Source organism: Anomaloglossus baeobatrachus, chromosome 1, assembly GCF_048569485.1.
Source record: "Anomaloglossus baeobatrachus isolate aAnoBae1 chromosome 1, aAnoBae1.hap1, whole genome shotgun sequence".
Taxonomy (NCBI): domain Eukaryota; kingdom Metazoa; phylum Chordata; class Amphibia; order Anura; family Aromobatidae; genus Anomaloglossus; species Anomaloglossus baeobatrachus.
In genome coordinates this window covers 250663946-250681202 of record NC_134353.1, presented here as the reverse complement: position 1 = coordinate 250681202, position 17257 = coordinate 250663946, and positions in this window count along the sequence as shown.

Here is a 17257-nt window from a genome sequence, read left to right as displayed (position 1 = left end):
AGGCAGTCACTGGTCTCTGCGGTCTAATGATGTATGTACAAACACTAGCTGTAGTAGCTGGCATTGCCCGTTATAGTAACTGCCTCTCTCTCCATCTCTCTCCCACTCTGTGTTTCTCTCTCTCTCACTGTCTCTGTCTGTCTTTCTCGCTGTCTCTCACTGTGTCTCTCTCTGTCTTCGTCTGTCTCTCTCTCTCTTCGTCTGTGTCTCTCTCTCTTCGTCTGTGTCTCTCTCTCTTCGTCTGTGTCTCTCTTCGTCTGTCGCTCTCTCTCATCGTCGGTCTCTCTCTCCGTCTGTGTCTCTCTCTCCCTCCGTCTGTCTCCCTCTCCCCACCAAAATCATATTAAGGCTGGCATCACTTGCATATGAAAAATCGGTCCGATTCTCATGCCAAAGAGTAGAACGATTTTTTTCTCACTTGTCATCCATGTGCTGTCCGTGCGCAATCCGTTTTTTTCTCAGCAGCGATTAGTCATTTACAGGACCATTTCCAGGAGTATTTACAGTGTTCTCTCCTACATGATAGAATTGTATCCATAAAAACGGATGTCACTAGGATGGTTCGTGTGCTGTCCGTGTAACATCCGTCTTTTTTCTCACACCTATAGACTTGCATTGGCGAGTCACACGCGAGATACCCTTGCAATTGCAGCGTGCTGCGATTTTTTTTCCTCAGTCCGTTTGGAGCTGAGAAAAAAACAGATCGGAGCTGCCTCATTGATTAACTTTGGTTCAAGGCCAATGCGAGATTTTCTCACATTACACTTGTGCGAGTCATACGCAAGTGTGACTCCAGCCTAACTGACACACTATCTGTCTTAGGGTACGGTTCCACTTGCGTATGACTCGCATTGGTATCACCCAGCACGGCCTGACGCTCTCTGGACACGAGTGTGCAGCTGCATGAAAATACGAGACTTGTGCGAGTCATACGCAAGTGGAACTCCAGTCTTATACTAAGAATGTTCTTCTTTGCCTATAGAAACCAATCAGAGCTCCTATTAATGACCTGTCACAAAATAGAAGCAGAGCTGTTGCTATAGGCCACCTGCTAAATATCCAGGCTAACTGTCAAAACAGCTAATATATCACCTATTACCTCACACATCCAAACAGTAAGTAAGCAGGTTTGGCCAATAACTGTAGGGGTTAAATTTCCCCCTCAAAACATAGTTTATGATTTTCCTTTTCTACAACTATGTTGCAATGTATGACGTTCCCTGTGTCAAATGAGGTGGCTGTGCAAAATTTTGTTACATAGTTACTTAGGTTGAAAAAAGACCTAGGTCCATCTAGTTCAACCTTCCTCCACCAGTTCTACATTTGGTCACTAAGTCATTTATAACCAACAATGTTGTGTGTACTGAGGAAATCATCCAGCCCTTTTTTAAAAGCTGTTATAGTATCTGCCATTACTACCTCTTGTGGTAGGGCATTCCACAGTCTGACTGCTCTAACTGTAAAGAACCCTTTCCTGTTAGAGCAGTCAGACTGTGGAATGCCCTACCACAAGAGATGGTAATGGCAGACCCTATAACAGCTTTTAAAAAAGGGCTGGATGATTTCCTCAGTACACAAAACATTGTTGGTTATAAATGACTTAGTGACCAAATGTAGAACTGGTGGAGGAAGGTTGAACTAGATGGACCTAGGTCTTTTTTTCAACCTTAGTAACTATGTAACACTTCATTTTACAATAAAAGGCTATGTCACACTGCATTTTTTCTGCGTTTTTTGCATGTATTTTTTCATTGGTTTATGCAAATCCATGCTAATAAAAGTTTTCAGAAATCTCATGCACACACACACACACACACACACACCTGCTGTTTTTTTCTGACTGAAATGGAAAACTGCTGCGTTTTTTAAGAAAGCAAAATGTCAGTTTTTTCAGTGTTGTTGCTTTTTTCACTATTGAAAGCAATGAGCGTGAAAAAACGCTACTGCGATTTTTGCTGCATTTTTAATGAATTAAACTAACTTTATTTAAACATATACTATAGACAAATGACACATCAAAAACTCAGCAATAAACAAAACAAAAATGCAGCAAAAAAAGGCTTTTTTTAATTTTTACTGCTAAGAGATCAGGTTTTGCTGCAGAAAAAAAACGCAGCTGTGCATATTATGTATTTGCGGCGTTATTTACACATTTTTTTCAGTGCAATTTTGTTTCAAAAACTGAAGCATTTCCTAGTACCAGCAAAGTGAATGGGATTCCTGAAGTCTCATGCACACATTGGCTATTTTTTTCTTTACAGATTTGAAGCAGTTTCAAATCTACAGCTTTTCAATTATTTCATAGTTTTTACAGCATTTTCAACCATTGCCAATGCAATGGAATAAACACAAAAAAAATACTAGCAAAAACATGCAGCAAATACTTAACATATGCACATATCCTAAGCAAGTTCCCACCGAAACAAATGTTTGTTTATATAAATGTCCTTTTATTATGCCATCCCTCTGCTCTGTTTGTGCATATATTTGTGTTTCTTGAGATATTTTGTCATACCATGCCTGATGAAGAGACCTGAGATGTCTCGAAAGCTTGCTTTATAACATCCTAATTTATTTTAGTTGGCCATTAAAAGGTATCACAACTACAAAATTATAATTTTGTTTCTTTCGCTGAGAGCAATCAATCATTTTTCAACTGGCTAACATGGTAACAAAACTTTTTTCTTTTAACTATATAAGGCTGGTTAACCCCAGGATGGTAACCACGGGCTGGGCTAGGGCAGGGGGCCCTAGATGGCTCTACAAGTGGCTGTACAAAGGCCACGGGGCCACCTGTTTCTATTTCGACCTGGGCTGAATTGTGCCTGCAATTGTTCGCGTGCTGCCCCGGCCGTATCACAGTTAACAGATGCGGCCATGTCTGCTAACTGTGATGTCACGTAGCACCCTGCACTGCTACTTTCTGCTGGAGAGGATATTCAATGGAGCTTGCAGACCAGACCGGAGACAAGCCGGGGAAGGGTAAAAGCTCCCCTAATAGGTGTGTATGTTTCTGTATATTTATGACTTTTTTTTTTTCATAAATAAGTATAAGCTGTGTGTATGCATGTATATATTAGAATCAACAATTTCATCAACCCCATCATATGAAATCAAAAGGAAAAATCCATGTAAAGTGCAAATGTCCACCACAAAGGCATAGAAAAAATGGAGAAAGAGGTGGACTTAGAGATATTTTTAAAAGATTTAGATTTTATTAAGATTCACTAAAAAATGTAAACATGATAAAGACATGAATAGGGGGCACAAAAATGGACCAAATATGCATACAAAACTAGACAAAACATACAGAAAACTGACAAGATCCTGTTGTTTAGCAAGGTATACAAGAGTAAATGGGAGTAAAAAAAAAAAAAAAACTCCTCTCAAAATACAGGATTCATGAAGTACAGGGAATCATTACAATGGATGGCAAACCCTAGTACAAATACGGTACATATAATAAGAAGCTAAAGTGCTTGTCAGACAAGATCAATAGGGTGCCATATAAGAAGAGCAGCAGTCTGCCCTCTGCAGAGCGAAGGTAGAATTGAACCGGTTAAAATATAAAATAAATATAATAAGAAACATTCCGTTTTAAAGTTTAAATGTTATACCAACCGGTTCAATGAAGTAGATCTGCAGGGGGGGACTGCCGTGAACCGCCCAACGCGCGTTTCACGTGTCTTAGTGCTCACTTTACCAAGGGGGATACTCGCTGGTAAGTTGTACAGGCCCTTTAAAGCATGTGACATAAGGCACACGCTCCAAAAGAGCCAATAACAGAGGGAATGCGGGCGCATGCGCACCGCGCCAGGAAGCCGTTCATTGTATCCGCGGCGTCAGGAGTCCGTGCGCACGCCCGGCAACAGGATGCGTCACCAAGGCTACCGGGCATGCGAACAAACGCCAAATGAAGCCAGGGAGGCAAAGAAGGGATATTCGTGGCAGCGGGCGCATGCACTCTCCCACTGAAATGGAGGCAACGTAATACAGAAGGTAAGAGACCAAAAAACAAAGAATCAGAATCAATAATGCCATATCCAAAACAGCTTGGAAGGGAGAAAGTCTTCAAATCCCGCTGTAGGTACTGATATAAAGATGAATTCTCTTTTCTTGTAATGATGCAGGGAGTATATGGGAATAGATCAAAAAATGATACTGCCAATACGAAAAATAAGAAAAAGAAAAGTAAATAAACATATATATTGAATAGTTAATGCTCATATATATAGGTTATATCAATTGTATATAATCATAATGTAGAGTATACATAAATATTGAATTGATGTAAATGACCAGAGAACAAAGTATCCATTGTAATGATTCCCTGTATTTCATGAATCCTGTATTTTGAGATGAGTTGTTTTTTGTTGGTTTTTTTTTACTCCCATTTACTCTTGTATACCTTGCTAAACAACAGGATCCTGTCAGTTTTCTGTATGTTTTGTCTAGTTTTGTATGCATATTTGGTCCATTTTTGTGCCCCCTATTCATGTCTTTATCATGTTTACATTTTTAAGTGAATCTTAATAAAATCTAAATCTATTAAAAATATCTCTTAAGTCCACCTCTCTCCATTTTTTCAATGCATGTATATATGTACAGTATGTCTGTACATTAGTGTGTGTGCTTGTCTGCTTTCTTGTGCATACGTGTGCATGTGTTCGTTCTTGTGCAGGTGTTTGCCTGTCTGCATATCTACATATGTGTGTGTCTATTTGCGTGCATGTTCCTGGATGCGTTCTTGTGTGTGTCTACATATGTGTGCCTGTCTTCATGTCTGTGTGCATGTTACTTAGGTTGAAAAAAAGACCTAGGTCCATCTAGTTCAACCTTCCTCCACCAGTTCTACATTTGGTCACTAAGTCATTTATAACCAACAATGTTGTGTACTGAGGAAATCATCCAGCCCTTTTTTAAAAGCTGTTATAGTATCTGCCATTACTACCTCTTGTGGTAGGGCATTCCACAGTCTGACTGCTCTAACTGTAAAGAACCCTTTCCTATTTAGCTGTCGGAATCGCTTTTCTTCCACTCGCAGTGAATGTCCCCTGGTCCTTAGTATTGTCTTTGGAAGAAATAAGTCATGTGCCAGTCCTTTATATTGACCACACATGTATTTATACATATAAATGAGATCTCCTCTGAGACGTCTTTTTTCTAAGCTAAACATATCTAACTTTTTCAACCTCTCATCATATGGGAGGTCTTCCATTCCTTGTAGTAGTCTAGTTTGCCCGCCTTTGAACTGTGGAGCCCAAAACTGGATCCCATATTCCAGATGTGACCTTACAAGTGATTTATAAAAGGGTAACAATACGTTGAGATCACGGGATCTAATCTCTCGTTTTATACTCCCTAGAATCTTGTTTGCTTTAGCAGCTGCTGCTTGACATTGAGTGCTGCTGCTCAGCTTATTTGTAATGAGAATACCCAAGTCCTTCTCCTGTTCTGTAGTCCCAAGTTTACTTCCATTTAATGTATACGCAGTTAAAGGATTACTCCGTCCTAGGTGCATTACTTTACATTTATCAACATTAAATCTCATTTGCCAAGTATCTGCCCATTCTGACATCTTATCCAGATCTTTTTGTAATATTGTACTATCAAGGTCAGTTTTTAATATCCTACATAGTTTGGTGTCATCAGCAAAGACTGACACTTTACTATCAATCCCATCCACAAGGTCATTAATAAAGAGATTAAAAAGAATCGGTCCTAGCACAGATCCCTGCGGCACCCCACTGCTGACTATAGCCCATTTAGAGAATGTACCATTTATGACTACTCTTTGTTTCCTATCTTTTAGCCAATTTCTTACCAGGTTGCATATAGTTTCCCCTAGTCCTTGCTTCTGGAGCTTTAATATAAGGCTATTATGTGGTACAGTATCAAATGCCTTTGCAAAGTCCAAATAAATCACATCAGCTGCATTACAAATATCCAGGTTTGCACTTGCCCCATCATAGCACCCCAACAGGTTGGTTAGACACGACTTATCTTTCATGAATCCATGCTGTTTGTCAGTTATTATTTTCTGCAATATATTTTTTGAATGTCATCCCTTAACCCCTTCAGCCCCCGGGCACTTTCCGTTTTTGCGTTTTTGTTTTTTGCTCCCCTTCGTCCGAGAGCCATAACTTTTTTATTTTTTCCGTCAATCTTGCCATATGAGGGCTTGTTTTTTGCGGGACGAGTTGTACTTTTAAATGAAACCATAAGTTTTACCATATGGTGTACTGTAAAACAGCAAAAAAAATCCAAGTGTGGAAAAACTGCATAAAAGTGTGATGGCACAATAGATTTTTGGATGTTTTATTTACCGTGTTCACTATATGGTAAAACTGATGTGTGGGTATGATGCCTGAGGTCAGTGCGAGTTTGTAGACACCAAACATGTATAGGTTTACTTGTATCTAAGGGGTTGAAAAAATTTCACAAACTTGTCCAATAAAAGTGGCGTATGTTTTGCGCCATTTTCCGAAACCCGTAGCGTTCTTATTTTTTGGGATCTATGGCTCAGTGATGGCTTATCTTTTGTGTCACAAGCTGACGTTTCTAATAGTACCATTTTTGCGCAGATGCTACGTTTTGATCGCCTGTTATTGCATTTTGCGTAAAACTTGCGACGACCAAAAAATTAATTTTGGCGTTTGGAATTTATTGCCACTACGCCGTTTACTGATCAGATTAATTGATTTTATATTTTGATAGATCGGGCATTTCTGAAAGCGGCGATACTAAATGTGTGTATTTATTTATTTATTTTTTTTAACCCTTTAAATTTCAATGGGATGAAAGGGGGGTGATTTGAACTTTTAGGTTTGTTTGTTTTTTATTTATTTTTTAAAACTTTTTTTTTTATTTTACTGGTACCCCTAGGGGGCTATAGCGATCAGCAATCCGATCGCTCTGCACTATCTGCTGATCACAGCTATACAGCTGTAAACGGCAGATACGGTCACTTCCTGATTCATTCGACTCCGGGCCGAGTGAAAACGAAAGTGATTCGTCATAGCTGCAGACGTCATCACATAACCCTGTGCTACCATGGCAACTACCGAAAGTCAGGTGATCACTCACGTGACTTCCGGTGGGGGCGGCGGTAAGTAAACATCCTGACTGCGCTTATATACATCTCGCTGCCAGACTTTGGCAGCGAAATGTAAGGGGTTAATGTTATGGGTGGAATGCGATTCCTCTCGTAACATGCAGGCACACATGTCAGCTGTTTAAAACAGATGATATGTGCCCGGATCGCCGCATCCTGCCCGCGGCAGGTGGCGGGGACTAACGTGACACGCTCCATGACGGAAAGATCCGTCAAAGGTCGTGAAGGGGTTAAAATGCGCTCAAAAACTTTGCATACTACTGATGTCAGGCTTACTGGACGGTAGTTGCCTGGGTCTACCCTCTTATCTTTCTTGAATATCGGTACCACATCAGCAATCGTCCAATCCTGAGGCACCAACCCTGTTACAAGCAAGTCTAAAAAGATGAGATACAGCGGTCTGTTTATTACGGAGCTCAATTCCCTCAATATTCATGGATGAATGCCATCTGGCCCAGGGGATTTGTCAATGTTTAATTTACTCAGACGCAGGCGTACTTCATCTTGTGTTAAATTAATTATATCGGGTGGTGAACTTTGATTTTTCACTTGTTGAATCATCCCTGGTACAGTCAGTTTCTTGGTGAACACAGATGAGAAATGCCTATTTAATATCTCAGTCTTTTGTTTGTCCTCTATAACTAACTTGTTATTATAGTATAAGGAGCTGACACTATCCTTTGTTTTCCTTTTGGCATTAATGTATTTATAAAAGATTTTGGGATTTATATTCATGTCATTGGCGATTTTTGTTTCAGTAGCTAGTTTTGCTTGCTTGATTTCTTTTTTACATTTCCTATTGATATCTTTATACTTCTGAAATGCTATTTCTGTATTCTCAGCCTTTAAGATTTTAAACGCCCTTTGTTTTATTATACTTTGTAGTGTCTTATTTATCCATCGTGGTTTCTTTTTATTCCTGGACATTTTATTATCAGAGGGTATACGTTTTTTACAGGACTCTAGCAGTATATCCTTAAACTTTCCCCATTTATGTTCAGTATCCCCAGTTACCATGACTTTGTCCCAATCTACACATTTAAGCTCTTCCCTTAATTTGTTGAAATCAGCTTTCTTAAAATTCCAGGTTTTAACATTTCCCCTTTGAAATGTTCTATTGAATATTGCTTTGAAGCTTACCATATTATGATCGCTGGTGCCCAAGTGCTCCTGGACCTGTACATCTGAAATTGTATCCGGTCTATTTGACAGGACCAGATCTAGCAGATTATCTCCCCTTGTCGGTTCATCTACCATCTGAGAGAGGAAATTGTCTTGAATAGTAGATAAGAACTTACAGCTTTTAGCAGAACCAGAAGATTCTATGTCCCACTGTATGTCTGGATAGTTTAAATCCCCCATAATAAGAACCCGATTATTATTATTAGCTGCCTTTTCAATTTGTTCCAGCATTTCACCCTCTATTTGTTCCAGTATGTTAGGAGGCTTATAGCAAACTCCAATTAGCATTTTTCCATTATTCCCCTCCCCATGTACATTTACCCATACTGACTCTACATTGTTGCAGTTCCCCCCCAATGTCATCATTCAACACAGGTTTTAGGTTAGATTTGATATATATACACACCCCACCACCTTTTTTGTCTTTCCTGTCCTTCCTAAATGTACTATAACCCTGTATGTTTGATACCCAGTCATGGCTTTCATCCAGCCAGGTTTCCGTAATGCCCACCACATCATAATCCATGGTTGACATAAGAGTCTCCAATTCATTCATTTTGTTTGCAAGACTTCTTGCATTTGCCAGTAGACATTTAATACTTTTAACACCTTTATTACTCCTAGCCTCCCTATGTTCCTTGCATGTCCCATCTCCCCCAATCCTTCATTGACCCCTACCGTCTCACTGTCTCTATCTGCTCTATCTATCCCCTTTTTTGCTCTACTACCCTCCCTCCCCCCAGATCCTAGTTTAAAAGCTCCTCCACCCGTCTGACCATTTTCTCCCCCAGCACAGTTGCACCCTCCGAATTGAGGTGCAGCCCGTCCTTACTGTAGAGCCTGTAGCCGACTGAGAAGTCAGCCCAGTTCTCTATGAACCCGAACCCTTTCTTCCTGCACTAATTTCTAAGCCACATATTTATCTCCCTAAGCTCCCACTGTCTACCTAGTGACGCTCGTGGCACCGGTAGAATTTCTGAAATTACCACCTTGGAGGTCCTGGACTTCAGCTTCTCTCCTAGTTCCCTGTAATCATTTTTAAGGACCTTCCACCTGCCTCTAACTTTGTCATTAGTACCAATGTGCACCATGACCGCTGGGTTTTCCCCAGCCCCACCCAGCAATCTGTGTATCCGATCCGCAATATGCCGAACCCGAGCACCCGGCAGACAACACACTGTTCGGCATTCACGGTCTCAGCGACAGATGACCCTGTCTGTCTGCCTAATTATAGAGTCCCCTACCACCAACATCTGTCTGGGCTTTGCTGCACTCCTATTTCCCTCCTTCCTACAGCAGTCATTTTCCTGGTTGCTAGGAGCAACGTCCTGCTATAGTGACCCTAGTCCTGGCCCTTCATTTCTAATATCAGCCAAACAAGCACATTTACTAGGTTATGCCAGGTCAGAACTAGGCTCGCTGACACTTTTCCCCCTACCTCTTCTTCTAACTATTACCCAGCTACCTACCTCTGGGTCCTGATCTTCCCCACCTCCACCCTCCTCCATATCACTGGCCCCAGCCAGAGAAAGCTCAGTGAGCTCTAAACTCCTCTCCAGGTTTGCCATGCCCCTGAGCAAGCTGCTTATGTAGATCAGTTAATTTGGCTTCCAAATACGCAACATGCTTGCATCGAGTGCAGACATATTCACCCTCGAACGGCTGCTCAAGGCAAGATACACACCTGCTAGCATTGTCCATGGAGCACCTATTAAATGGGGATAAACAGTAAAGTAGAAAAACAAAGAGAAAAAAAAACAAAGGGAAACTTATGAGGATAAATTCAAACTATGTTCTTGTGTCAAACTATGAGATTGTGTTTAAACTATGCCACACTTATCTGAAATCCCCGCACTTTGCTGAAGCACCTCGCACGCTCAGAACCTCGCTTGTTCTGGCTGGTTTATATAGTTCCACAAGGACTACCAGAAGCTGTCTTCATGTAAGTTCATGCCTGTGTGTTTACGTATGTATGAGTGTGTGTGCTTGTCTGCTATGCGTCGTGCCCTGACGTCAGCATGATGGGTGGGGTAGCCATTTAACCTTGCCTAATATGAAGTTGCAAGACGACGCTTGGGGAGCACAGGACGGTGAGTAGAATCTTTTTGTTCCTCCTTCTGTGAATGTACAGGGGAGTGGCTATAGGAGCCCTGTATGGGCAGTTTAGGGGTTTGGATTGCGGAAGTTTAGGGGCCTGGGACGGTGGAAAATAAGGCCCAAGATGGTGGAACATAGGGGCCTAGAATGGGAGACCTTAAAGAAAGGGGTCCAGGATGGGAGACATTATTAAATACAGGGGGCCAGGAAGGGAGACAATATTAAATAAAGGGAGCCAGGATGGGAGATATCATCATTAAATAAAGGGGACAGGATCAAATACATTATTAAATTCAGAGGACCAAAAAGGGAAACATTATTAAATAAAGGGGGCCAGGATAGAAGACATTATTAAATTCAGGGGGTCAGAAGGGAGACATTATCAAATACAGGGGGCTATGAAGGGAGACATTAAGGAGGCCAGGATGGGGCACATTATTACTATATGGGGCCAGAATGAGGAACATACATTATTGGTTTATGGTGGTAAATGGTGGACATAACTACTGTAGGGGCAAATTAGGGGACATTATTACTGCTGTAATTCATTTTGAGGATACTATCTTCCATGGAGGGAACAAAAATCTGTTGTAGTATAGAAATAGGGACAAAGAGTGGAATGTGCTCTTGGAGTGCTCAGCTATAGGTGACCGTGTGTTATTTTCTGCAGAGTTGAGTCATGGCAGGAAGAAGTGCTAGCGGTCAGCGCCAGATAAAGAGGAAAATTAAGATGAATAACTTCAACTAGAGACGTCACTGGTAAGTCAGTGTATTACATGTACACACACTATACACAGTATACTGATCTCCTGTTTATAAAGTCACTGGTCATCACTGTATTACCTGTACACTATATACAGAATTCCTGTGTATAATGTTACCAGTGATCACTGTATTACCTGTACACTGACACTGTATACAAAGTGCCTGTGTATAATGGTACCGATGGTAATATTAGTGTTATTAGTATTATGGTTTTTATTTATGATCATTATTGTAGTATTATTCAGTCACTATGCGGTCTGTCTGGTCATGGGGTGGTATTTGACCCTTTTATGTGGTTGTATTCTGTCACTATGTGGTTATTAATATGTGGTCTGGTCATGGTATGGTGGTTTTTCTCTCTTACTTGTGATATTATTTAGTCACTATGTGGTCTGGTCATGGAATGGCAGTATTTCTCCCTTTTATGTGGTTGTACTCGGTCACCATGTGGTGATAATATGTTGTCTAGTCACGGAGTGGCGGTATTTCTCCTTTGTATGTGTTATTATTGGTCTTGGTATAGTGGATTGTGTTGTGTATGGAGGTCGCATTTTTACTCTGATATCAATATGGGGAAAATTCTTTATTTCCAATATAGAGTAAATACTTCAATGTTTAACCCCTCCCTGTCCTGTGATTATTACACTATAGCAAAATGCACTTACAGATGTTCTCCGCTGAAAACAAGTAATCACCTTTTCTAAGGCCATGTGCACAAGTTGAGTATTTTGTCAGTATTTTACAGCAGTATTTGTAGCCAAAACAAGGAGTGGAGCAATCAGAGGAAAAGTAGAATAGAAACACAGGCACCACTTCTGCATATTTTCACCCTCTCCTGGTTTTGGCTACAAATACTGAGGTAAGATACTTAACAATACTGAAAGTGCGAACAAGGCCTAAGGATAAATGATTACTTATTCATCAGTGGGGGTCCGATTGCTGGCACCTGTACCAATTGGCAAAATGTGCAACTTTTATCCCCTTTAGGCTGCAGACACATTAGAGTATGGCATCCGATGCCAGAGAAAGGGATGCGATATGCTAATGACTCCCGACTCAGGCTCTGCTGCGAGTGTGAGCCAAGTGTCATGCGACTGTGACCCGATCTTGAGGAAGCCCACGTGAAATGTGCGTTGGGGTTACTGTGGTGCTTGGATTGTATGTTCTATACATTTTGCTGACAGGCTGTTTTCCCTGCCATGATCACTCCATATCTACCTGTGCCTGTACACTATTGAATGTGTAACCCTCCATGTACATATTTTGGCATTTTTCTTGGCACCTCAGCTATCTCTTGCCCTGCACTATGCACCTGTGCTCTTGTTTGTCAAATACTGTATGTGTTTTTATTATTTTTGTAAATACCTTGGTAATTATGTGACTCCACTATTTTAGGCTACTTTCACACATCCGGTTTTTGCTCTGCGGCACAATACGGCGCTCTGCAGAAAAACCGCAACCGTTTTTTTTGCCGCCGGTTGCGTTTTTTTTGCATAGACTTACATTAGTGCCGTATTTTGCCGCATGGGCTTGCGTTCGGTCCGGTTTTTGCCGCATGCGGCAGATTTAGCCGATGCCGCGGCCGGATGGAACGTTGCCTGCAACGTTTTTTGCTCCGGCAAAAAAATCGCATCGTGCCGCATCCGGCCACTGCGGCGCATTTTTCAATGCATGCCTATGGACGACGGATGCAGCGCGATGCGGAAAAAAACAAATCCGGCCGCCGCATGCGGTTTCTTCCACTGCGCATGCTCAGTAGCGTGCCGCAACCGGAAAAAAACGGACCGGCCGCATGTAAAAACTTATGCAAAGGATGCGGTGTTTTCGCCGCATCCGTTGCATAGGTTTCACAGCCGGATTGAGCCGCACGGCTCAAACCGGATGTGTGAAAGTAGCCTTATAGGTTGAGATCAGGTGCACAATACCTGCCAGTTATATCATCTTGGTTCCTTGTCTACCCTGGTAGACCTTGGGGGAACTGTTTTCGATGTTCAGATGCATTGTATATTATTTTGGCTATGTAACAACATTTTTTTTTTTTTAATTATTTAAATAAATAATTAAAAACAGCATGCAGTCCCCCCAAATTTTGTACCCAGCCAAGATAAAGCCTGACAGCTGGGGGCTGATATTCTCAGCCTGGGAAGGGCCATGGTTATTGGCTGCACCCCCAGCCTAAAAATAGCAACCTGCTGCCGCCCAGGTTTACCCAGCTGGGTAAAGCGCCAAGCTTGTCACATCTATTGGATGCAAAAATCTTGGGCGGCTGCAGGTTGCTATTTTTAGGCTGCGGGGGCGGCCTAATAATTATAGGCCTCCCCAGTCTGAGAATACCAGCCCCCAGCTGTCAGGCTTTATCATGGCTGGGTATCAAAATTGGGGGGGGACCGCACGCTGGTTTTATAAATTATTTATTTAAATTAAAAAAAAAAAAAATATTTTGATACACAGTCAAGATAAGCACAGGGATGAGAGATGCAGCCTGTAGCCGTGGGCTTTATCTGTGCTGGGTATCATAATATGGGTGGATGCTACATCAGTTGTTATATTTATTTTTATACCACGATACTGACCCATAGACAGCGCCAATCATTGGTTGCAGTCAGACGCTGTCACACAGGCTGGGGGCACATCTGACTGCAACCAATCACAGATGCCAGGCCGGCCAGGGGGTGGGGAAATCAGTGCATATGGATGAGCAATGATGAGCAGACCAGGAACTGAAGGAAAGGCTGCAGGAGCAGTGTACAGCCAAGCTGGAGCAATGTACAGGTGCGACGGAGCCTTGGTAAGTATGAAGCGCTCGCTTCTTTCTTATTTTCTTTATTTTTCCATTATTTTTTTAAATTTCTTGAGTGTCTGGCTGAGACTATGAGAAGCATTGGTGCGTGTGCAAAATTTTGTTGGTTTTTTTTTACATCTGGACATGTACTAATGCTTCTCATAGTCATCACCGCAGTGTGTTCAATAAAATGACCACGGAGATCATAGAACGCGCATGCGTGGACTCCGGCGGGATTTTAATGAAAACCTGTGGCAATGCGCACTCACCACCAAGAACAGCAATGACGGCATGGTGCGATATAAAAATACAGAAAAGGAGGAAAGCCAGAGGACACCGGAAAAGGAGGAACAAACGTGAGGAGCTCAGCCGCAAAGACCCACCCATGTTGCACACATCAATCAAAGTGTAGTGTTTTTCTTCAACTTTGATTAAAGATATTTAATCAACCAAGCATCGTCTCTTTCTATAAAAAGTATGCCTGCAATCAGCATCTTAGTGCCAGTATGCCGCTGCCTTTACCACATATAGCAAAATCCTGCTGGTTTGTCCGTTTTAATGACTGCCATTAATATGTATTGGTGGATGTTGAGCATTAAACTTAAATGTACAGAGAAACAAAAATAACAGCCAAACTGTGCAAAATTTGTAATGAAACCCAACTGCAATAATTATTTTTAGCCCAAAATGCATGCATTTAAAAAAAAAAAAAAAAAAATAATAATAATTTTATATATATATATATATGTAATAAAAAAAATGGCCTTCAACACTGCACTGCATTGGGAGGTGGTGCTGATATGGCATCCCTCTACTACTTGCCTGGTCTCGTCCATAACTGGCAGGTATTGTGCACCTGACCTGATACATGGTGACACCTTGGATGCCAAGACAGCATCACCTCACTATTCGCAAGTGAGAGTTGCTACATACTTCTTAAGGGTCTGTGCACAAGATGCGTTTTTTTATGCTTTTTTTTTTTAGAAATCTGCACCAAAATCTGCATGCCTATCCTGAAGCCAGCAAAGTCCATGAGATTTATGAAATGCTGTGCGCACGTTGCTTTTTTTTCATTGCAGATTTGGTGCAAATTTTGGTGCAGAAAAAAATCTGCAGCATGTCAATTGTTGGGGTGTTTTTTCCTGCATTTTTTAGCCCTTCCAGCCATTGACGTCACTAGAAAAATGCACCAAAACCGCATGAGTTTTTTGGTGTGGTTTTTTTTCTGCCAAAAGGTGCAGATTGCAGGTAGTTTCTGCACCAAATGTGAAGCATGTGCACGTACCCTTAGGCTATGTGCGCACTTTCCACCTGCGTTTCAGGTACGTTTAGGATCAGTTTTGAACTGCAACGTTTTTGTGCCCAAATGCATGTGTTTTGGTTTTCCATTAAAGACAATGAGAATTGCTGATTTCTTGTCCGCACTTAGCGTTTCTAAACGCATCTCCAAATTTGCATAAGTTTGGTCAAAAACCATGCGTTCAGAAAAGGACCCTGTCAATTGTTTTTGCCTTTTTAGTTCCATTTTCAACACATTGAAGTAAATGAGAAACGTCAAAATTGAACTCAACTCAAAAATTCATCCGTCTCATATGCGTTTGAATTGCATTTGTAATGCGTTTTGATGTTTCCGAACGCAACTATGTAAATTTTCAAATGACCTCACAAAAGAGTGAAATTAACGTCACATCCGCTTAACAATAAATAGACCCATGTGGGAACAATATTGCTGCACTGATCTTAATCATTGTGGTCTCAAGCAAAGCAGACAAAAATATCCAACATGTCTTGGTATAAGCGATTGAAATTGGATGTCTCCAAACTTATTAGTATGGTAAGTTTTTTTTTCTCTCATTTTATATATTTTTGACATTTTTAAAAATATGTAAAATATTTTTGTTAAGATTAATTTTTTTTCTTTTTTTTTTTAAATTTAAAATAAAAAGATTTGTATTTTTAAAATTTAAAATTTCATACTCCGTTTGAATCAATGCCCTGCTTATGGGATCCCACGTCGCCCGAGTACATGATAAAAAACAAACGTGAAGAATGCTGGATAATAATATGTAAAGAATTATATCCGCAATGGCATGAGGCCGATCAAATCCTCCAGACTAAGATTGTTATGTTATTTTGGTAACTTATCTTAATTTTCTATTTAATATATTATTTTTTTAAACAAATTTTTTAAAACATAATTTATTTTTAAAATATTACAAACTACAGAAAATGATGTACGGAAGCGATGGCGATCTGTCCGTGACAGATTTAATAAAATCAGATTTTAACCTGGCAAAAGTGGATCATCTCCAGTGAAACCTAATTTTATTTATTACAATGAGTTGAAATTCTTGAGTACCGGCCGTGTTTTAAGAACGTAAGTGTAATATATATCTATATATTTTATTTTTTTTTGGCAAAAAAAAAAAAATTATTAAATATAATATCATGATATTTAATAAAACTAAAATTAAATTGGAATCACATAAACCAAGAAAAGCCGATTTTAGGATCCAAGTCGGAAATGACATCAGTAGATCTCTATAGATCCTTTTTTTTATACTAAATTGAACTAAAACAACAATCAACTTTATTTACAATGGTAAATATGTGACAAACGCAGCATGAATGAAATTTCTGAAACGCAGGAAAGTACATATAAACGCAAGTAAAACGTAAGTTACAAGCTTCGGAAATGTAAGGCAAACTGATGCGTTTGGGATGCATGTTGTGGCAAAAATCCAAAAAGGCAAAAGCCATTTTGGGCAAAAATATGCATTTTCAAACGCAAGTAGGACGACGCAAAGTGCGCACATAGCCTTAAAGAGGCTATCCAAAAACATGCAGACACTCTGTTACTGGAGACTGGTGAATTGTGACAGTATGTGATGCTCAGGATGTCTCCATTCCCCGGTAGTCTCGGTGTGAGTGGAAGCTGACGTGACAGCAGGTATGTGATTTGGATAGTTGCGGTCATGTGCTGACTAGCTTCTTCCGGCTTCTCTAGAATAGAGTTGAGAAAAGCTGAACACGTCTAGTTGCCATGTGACCACCCGCTCATAGCTGGAATGCCGGGGAAACGTGATTGCATACACACCAAGCGCTCACAGCTGGAATACCGGAGAATTGTGATAGCATACACACCACCCACTCACAGCTGGAATGCCGGAGAATTGTGATAGCATACACCCCACCCACTCACAGCTGAAATACCGGAGAATTGTGATAGCATACACACTACCCGCTCACAGCTGGAATACCGTGGAATCCTGATAGCATACACACCACTCGCTCACAGCAGGAATACCAGGGAGTTG